The sequence below is a fragment of the Cupressus sempervirens genome, chromosome 10 (genome assembly GCF_028749045.1).
Source record: "Cupressus sempervirens isolate cs-2001-9-10 chromosome 10, ASM2874904v1, whole genome shotgun sequence".
NCBI lineage: Eukaryota > Viridiplantae > Streptophyta > Pinopsida > Cupressales > Cupressaceae > Cupressus > Cupressus sempervirens.
Window position 1 is genome coordinate 779,705,716 of NC_143127.1, and position 8,842 is coordinate 779,714,557.

General features: G+C 28.7%; 1 pseudogene across 1 annotated transcript in view; it reads left to right on the forward strand.

Moving 5' to 3' along the window:
- Window positions 1–2,765, forward strand: part of LOC149536194 (scopoletin glucosyltransferase-like) — a 36,732-nt pseudogene extending 33,967 nt beyond the window's left edge. Inside the window, exon 2 of the transcript XR_016357202.1 lies at window positions 2,237–2,765. The product of XR_016357202.1 is annotated as a scopoletin glucosyltransferase-like (transcript). The remainder of the gene's footprint in view (window positions 1–2,236) is intronic.
- The last annotated feature ends 6,077 nt before the right edge of the window (window positions 2,766–8,842 follow it).

The following is an 8,842-nucleotide window of genomic DNA, read 5'->3' on the forward strand; positions in this document are numbered from 1 at the left end:
AAGTTGCTCGCATTTTCGAGCTGAGCTGAGCTGAGGTGAGGATGGAATCTTTTCCTACTGTTGTTTATTCATTTTCATTCCAATTTTCTTTTACTTCATACTCAATAATTTTAGAGAAGTGGAAATAGTCACATTTCAAAGTTTATATAATCAAAAATTTAAATGAATAATGATAAATGTAAGTGATAATTATTTACTTTTATAAATTTAGATTATATTTATTAAATTATGTAATTAAAGAATCATTAAAATTTTGATTTTAAATAAGTTTGTACTTTTTAAAGTGGATGAGTATACTTGATTTTCAATAAATTAGAAATTTTTGAAATTAGTGACTTGTAGTCTTAGAAGGAGAAATCACTAAAAGAAGGTGAAGAAAGTTTCCTCTATCTAGTCATCTAAAATGTTTTGTTGTAGAATATTAGAGAAGTTGAATGTTAATAGGAAGATTGAGATAAGGATGAACACTATAGTCATCATTGCTAAATTAGGAAATGTGAGATCATTCTATCATGTCAATGCCATCATTGACTAAATAAGTCCTTCACGGGAACAATATAAGGAGACTTTCTCTAATGATCAACTAACACACAAAGATGGGCTAGTCCAAGCCTATTTTTATCAACTTGCACTTGTATCTATATTAATAGAAATTACCATCTTAGGTTACTAACCATCACAAATAAACATTAAAAAAATAAAAGGAGTTCTATAAGATACACATGCATACAATTTATTCTTTACACACTTATGAAAGTTTTCTAAATAAATTATCAATAAAACTTATAAATATCACTAAATTGAATAAAGCTCATTTCATTAAAGAAATAAGAAACAAGAAGAAAATCACACTTGTAACTCTACATATGACAAAACCCACATGACTTCACATATCTTGTGCTGTAATATTATGTAAATTTTACAATTGTGTTTGATTAGTACACAAAATGCAATTATTGTAAACTCTTTTTTTCAAATGATTTAATCCTTATTATTGTGCATATACTATTTTCATTGACCACATCATGAATGATTTAAAATAACTAATTTTTTTTGAGTAGCTAATTTATTTCTTCAAATTTATGAATAATTCAAATTATTTAATATAATGAATACATCTATATTTTGCACTTTTTAAACACACACACACACACACACACACACACACACACACACACACACATACACACACACACACACACACATGAATTATGAGAAAATAAATTATTTTTTAACAAATATAATGTTATATATTTAAATTAAAAAAATTGTAACTCATTACTATAAAGCTTTGCCACATAAATTTATTTATTAGATTCAACAATATTTTGTGACATTTTTTAAGGGTTTCTTAGAGTTATTATTATCTTCTAATCACTTTCTTCAATTGTGATTGATAATGCATTTGGTAAGTTTAATCCTTTAGATTAACCTTCTCTTCCTAAATAGATGTAACTATTAAATAGGAGATAATAAAATTTATATAAAGCAATACAAAATAATCTACTAGGTTGTATCCAACTTTCAAATAGAAACCAATCTTTAGATTTCATGATTTATACCAAGCAATTGAACACAAACTAGAAATAGCAACAATTTATAAATTTTAGAAAAAAAATTAAGATACTATCTTTTTCTATTTTGAAAGCAACAATAAAAACAATTTAAAAAATAAAATGTTGTCATTGTTAAAATTCAAACATGAAGATCTAAGAATTATTCTTTTGAAACTACACATAAGCTATTTGTATCATGGTGAATGTCTTCTTCTAAACTTTTAGATCCAATGACATTCACCAAAATATATTTATAAACTACACCAAAGGTTCAATATCAATCAGTGTATTTAATTTTGGGATATGAAGTTCAACAGTCACATGACTATCCGTTCTCCCTCTTGACTTTTCGCATTCGTAGAGTTCTATATAATGGCTGTGTGTAGCCCATGTAATGTATCGGTTAATTAATACTAGTAATTCCCTACTGGAGTGTGGATGTAGGCAAGTTTTGCTGAACCATGATAAATAATTGTGTCATTATATTTTGTCTTCTTTGTTGATTGATTTAATCTGCTTGTTTAATAATTTATATTTGATGCAAGCTAAATATAATAATTAACTAATTTAAAGTATACATTAATAACAGGACAATGAATGCTAATTTTTATATTTAATTAAAAGTATATTGAAAATCTAACTAATATTATTGTTACTTGTGCGATCTTTGTCATAAAAAGCTTTTCTTGTCCATGTAAGCCTTCCACGACAGGCGTGGGAAGGGCAACCATACGGATGTTGAGGTTGTCGTTCGCAGTTTGATGGAGATGTTCCTGCAGCAGAGAGACATTAGCAGGCGTTGTGACATAAGTGCTGGATATGGCACCACCACAACATGAGGCCTCCAACACACTCATCTTCGTGTACACCAAACTGCAAAGACGAAATTAGTTTGTAAGAGCAGAGTATTCTACAAAATTATTGATGCTTTGCTACGAAAGATCATGATAAACTTTGGGGAGCTATTGTGAAATAATCAATTTTGGCTTTTCTTCTTCTTTCGTCATGCGTGACGATTCTGATGACAACGATGTAGGTCAGGTGTTTGACTGACGATTGCCCGCTTACTTCAAACTCTGCTGATGCGACCGAAATGGTTTTTTCTTTAGTAGGTCCCGATTTTGTTGTCAGTTTCTGTAGAGGTTGGAATGGACAAGGGAAATGACTAAATTGTTCTCTTTTAATAATAGTGATAAGGATTGTGGGTAAGATGTGTAATAGTTTTAGATGGTCAAAGGTGTTTTCTTATTAGTTCTTGCCATTTACCACCAGATTATAGTTTTTGATAGGCTTTTTAGATTTTAGATTTTAGTTTGTTTCTTGAAAATCAAATATATTTCACAATTTCCTATTTAAACTATGGTCAGCTTAAAAAATATTAGTAAACAAAATTATTATATTTGATTTCTATTATCTATTAGGCATCATCTTTTTTTCGGCAGTAATTCTATTTATATTTATCGAGTAAGGAAATTAGAGTAAAAATAACTCTTCACATTTATGTGTATTTTTTAGAGATTTCATGTGACATTATGCATTAGGTTCACATTCCTCTCTATGCTTACACAAATAGAAGGATGGCACAAATGTGGCTAATATATGGTACACAAAAATTGTTGTGTTTATTTTAGTATTTGATAAATGCCAATGCTAATTATGTCTACGGGTGTATATGGGTTGATAGGCGTGGAGGTTTCTTTGTGCCTATTGTTAGATTTTCTTCAGGTATCTCTCATTGATTCTATTAGGATATGAAGACAATTTTGGTTAAACATAGAATAAAATATTGATTTAAGGTTTTGTCATAATTTCTTGCATTATTTTTTTTATTACTATGTTTTTTTTTTTCTGAATTCAATGTTTGAATATCATCGTCTATGAATACACATGATCGAAGCCATGGAGACTGTGTTAGGTGATACTGAAGCACCCTATTATGTCAAATTATCGTGAAAAATGGAAATGAAAACTTGTCATCCTTATATTCTTCCAGGTGACTTACATATAGTTTTACAATTTGTTGATTTAGTCTATTTATTGATTATAAAATTCAATTTTAAAGATTTTAGCCAAGAAATTCATGTTTTTGGCTAACCCTTGCTCTTAGTCAAAGTAGATATGTTAATTTATTTTCAATATAGGTTCTTATTTCCTAATTCTTAGGAACTATGGCTAATAAATTCAGGCGGAGGAAAAAAAAAAAACTTTGCACTTGCACACAACACTCAAAAAATAATTTGTGTGCAAAATCTATTCTTTGCCTCTATTTTTTATACATGTTTAGTTGACATTTTCTATATTTTGTTTTCTCATTGCATGATACTAATTTATGTATAAAAATTCATTAAACATATCCTTTTAATTTTCATGTTTGTGGCCCTATAATATGAGAACCCATTTTCTTGCAAATTTCAAATATTATGAGATTTTTTTTTAGCAAGTAATTTCAATTTCAATTCCTCTTATTGAAGAGGTTAATTACCTAGACCTCAATTTTTTTGATCTATAGATAAGATGGATCCATATGTTTAGAAGTACTAGAAAAAATATTGCATCTAGTAAGTATATTATATGAATAATATGTCTTAAGAAAGGGTAAATCCTGTTGATTAAAGTTGTGAACTTTGTTAGGTTATAGATTGAAGATCTTATTTTCAATATAATTTTTTTAATAAGCTCTAGTAGAACTTTTTGTTTTTCATGGTAAGAATCATGTCTAAGGTCACATTTAATGAGTATATTAAATATTATTTATATGATTTTGAAAAGGGAAAATCCATTTAGCCAAAGTGAAGTCACAACTGTGATATCTTATTTTCAATATAAATCTTAACAAATTTTGGTGGAAGTTTGAGTTTTGATGCCAAGAATCACAAAAAAAAATGTGATGGACATCATGAACATACTATTTTTAAGGGTTTACATAGTAAACATGTTGCAAAGGAAGGCAACAATCTGGAATGGAATGAGAAATTGAATTTCAAGCTTTTAGAAGGTGCTTTTGAGTTGCTTATAATAATATTGTACAACGATAGATTCAACACCAATAGTTTCATGGAGAAACAATGAAGTGATAAATCTCTTCCAACTTGCACAATTTTATTGATTTTTTTTTTGTATTTAAATCATTATCTATTTGTCCCTCTTTCCTTACCACCTCCCTCTTTCTGTCTCTTTTTGTACTCCATGTGTTGTGTGTGTGTGTGTGCATATATGTATATATGTCCCCCACCCCCCTCACACACACACACACACAAAAAAAAAAAAAAAAACTAAAGAAATGATGTACAAAAGAAATGGATACAAATATATTATTTCCCATTCTTCATTTATAGTATATTAGTATTTTGAATTTGATAACACATTTAATATTTCAATAGTAAAGTTATATTCTTTGTATGCAATAACTCCATTGATAAATAATAACAAATTGCATAAAATTTGATTATACAAATTATATTTAAAATAAAAAAGCTAGGTTCACAATCAATTACATATGCACATTGAATTTTGATTTTAAAGAAGTTAAATATATCTACCTCTCATGGTTAATTTTCCCTCTTTTGGGCATGATGACAATGAATTTTGAGAGTTTAAATAATTGATATGAATAAATGTTTTATTTTTCTTAAGAAAAGAACATGTAATTCCATATAAACTATAATACAATGTAGTGATAGATTTAGTAAATTCAATCTTTCCAGCAAGGATTTTTTTAGTGGCTATTATTCACCAATTGGCTAATATGTCCCGATTGGGCTATAGAAATTGGCTTTAAAAACACCGTATACTAGTTGACAAATTAGCCCATATTTTATAAAATACTCATATAGTGGTCGAAACGTTTGCCACTATTATTACGTAATTTCAATTTGGTAGTCGGGTTCTTCGCCCATATTTCTCTTTAATGTTTACTCTTATTCACCACGAAATTAATTGAGTGTCTCTTTCGACGATCATCATTCGCCAAATTCCCATTTTCCTATGTGAATTTTTTTATTTATGAGTGACACTGTACTCCACAGATAACTTACCTTGATACGTGTCAACATTCTAGTGACAACCTCGACAATTCTTCTTCCTTCAAGAAATGTTGGCCGAAATTAAACCTCAGCCATTGATCTTGGATCATCAGACAATCTGAGTTCCCAAATAATACATTTAACATAATTACATTTCAAAACATAATTCGCCATCAATATTAATAATTTTATTAAAAACAAAAATTATGATCCCCATTATTTTATAAAAATTGTCTAAACTATCAAAAAATTTGCCACCAAATATCCATCGATTGATGCATAATTTGCCAACACTATTAATTTTTTTCACCCAAATGACATGTGATTTCCCACAATTTTATAAATTTTGGGAGGGCAAGGGGGGTGGGGTGTTCCTTAAAGTTATCCTTGCTTTCCAGCATATGAAATCAAAAAATCTTCCACCCATAAGGAAAAATTATCAATGAATGAGTGGTTTCTAATGTGAAAAAACATTCAACACTAAGTGTTATGAGATTCTACATTTCCAGTAAGATCAAATGAAATTCTACATTGAACAATTCTAAACAAAATGTCTTAAGAAAAACATGTTGTAGTTTAAGGAATTAATAAAATGATTATGCTACTTTTCAATTTATCTTTATGTAATTAAGCACTCTCCAAAATTAATTGGATAACATGGTAAAAATATGCAAATTTAACCATTTATTTATATTGGCTAAAATTGGTGAACTAAAAAATTTATTATATTAACTAGTGCGTTTGTTTTTAGAAGGAGGTTAATCTTTTACACATGAATTTACCATTCTACAATATATCCTAACATAATTCTCATGCAATCATCCATTAGTGGTCCATTTTAACATATTGTCAATAGATTCAATCTTTAATAGAAAATTTAATCTACTTTCTCCTCTATTATAATTTTTTTTAAATGATCATTGATCTATTTATTAAGTTCTCCTATTATAGATAACAATGCTTGTAAAGAATAACACTTAATTTATTTTGCTATCTTTATGAAAAAAACAAAGATACTATTAAATTAATAATAGAACTATTGAAAAATAGAAAACTAAAGGTAACAATTAGTCTTCATTACAAAATAATATCAATTTATTATTAAAGTAATGAAAATTTGTTAAATATTATTTTTGATTAATAATAATTATCTTGTACATGCTATCAAAAGTTAAAATTATTTGACCCACAGCAAATTTATTAATATTAGTTACAATACTATAAAAATGTAGAATTATAATATATGAGAAATATTCATAGCATATGTTTTTCAAGTTGGCTATCAACATTGGAATACCACATGACCTCAAGTAATGCACAAAGTTGAATTTTTTGAAAAGATATTAAAACTTTCACCTATGTGCAATTTGTAGCTAACAAAATCAATATCATATCCTATAAATAATTCTTCTCTCTTTATGAATCAAATGTTAATTTTACAAAGATCCTTGGTGGAAAAAATTAACTTCAAAACAAAAGAAAAGTCCAAATCAAATCCATCCTAAAGTTTGATGATATTAACTAACCCCAACCACCATTCATGAAGGCAAGAAAACAGTGTAGAAAAGAAAAAAAATCTTATCATCTATTGTTTAGAAAATCACACAACATAATACTGGTTTTAGTTCTAGAAAAATGAAGGACATTCCAATTGAAATGTTAGGTATCATTTATGATGAATTCAGAAACAAAAATCATGTTTTTAGGAGTATAGAAACCACTTATTTCACATGCAAAGGAAAACATTTTAAATTTTTAATGAAAAATTTCGAATCAGTGTAAGAAATCATGTTATGTTCTTGGTAGCTTTTCATTTTTTGAATGTTATCTATATCATATATTGTTCTAGAGTAAAAAACATAAGAATCAGTTCAAATAGTTCATACTCTAACCTATCATTCCAACAACTAGTGTACTGCAAAATAGTAAAAAATAAACAAAATTTGATCAAGGATTCATCCCTATAGAAATAATTGATGGAAAATAATAATAAGGAGAAGCCAATAACTTGTGACTTGTAGAGATTATAATTTGTAGCACAAAGTGTGCATAGAGATCTTGTAACATGTAGTGAAAGGAGGCATGTGGTAGGAGAAAATAAATAGTGTTGTTGATATATAGGGTATGTTCTCTTGTCCTAAAGCCCATCATGTTATTGTATGTGGTTAAAAATTATGTCAGCCTAGAAATTTTTTGCAAAGCGAAACAAGAAGAAGCTCTTTGTGAGGCTCTAGATGCCATCAAGTTAGGCTCCATGAGGAGTCCATCTCTTGGAAATCCATTCTCTAAGCATGCTTTTAGGAGGAGTGCGACCCACAAAATACCTAATTAGGGTAGGGTGCTCTAGCCATTTGCATGCATCATCAAACTCTTCAATGTTGAGAACAATGTTAGGGAAGGAAGGCTTACTTAGTGAAACACCTTTAGGAGAAATTTTCTCAACCGCTTGTTCAAAGGAGGCACCATGAGCATCCATCACAATAATTCCAGCACCAATTGAAATTACTAGACTAAAGTTTTTCAGAGCCATAATAAAAACCCCTAATGATCCTACAATAAATGCAGTATGACAAAACCATAAGTGGAATAAAAAACAAGCCATTGAGCATTGCAAAACCCTAGTAGAGCAATTTTGCATTTCCAAATTTTTGCTTGTGTGACCAATAAAACAAATTTAGAATCCTCAAACTTCAAGAAAAAATAACAAATTGTCACTTATCTTAATGAGCACCAACCCTTTTCACACATTAGCTATTAAATCACTTATTATAGAATAATCCTCTTAGTAGTCCAACTCATTTCTTTTACCCTAGGTACAATACCAAGAGATGATTTCTAATGGTTAGGAGATGGGATTTGTTATGTGGCTGACACCATATCACTTGTTGTACCAAAATAATTGCCACTGATTTAGTTCATTTTGTGCAACTGGTGATTTGTTGTCTACTCAGTGTGATCCAAGGATTTTATATCATGGATCTTTTAATGTTTACTACATCAATCCAGATCATCATGTCAAACAAAAGGATAATATATGAAAACTACAAAATTAACAAGTGGCTCATCATGAGCTCCAATTAAATGACAAAATACATAAATTTATAATGTAACATGGAAGCAACAAAGATGTTCAATACTGATAGGATACAAACAAAACATTTAGAGCACACTTGTGGTCTGCTTTTGCCAAAGTGCCAATGATTGTTTAACATAGTCCACATATGGCATAAGTGGAATACATTTATTTCCCAAACTTTAAACTTT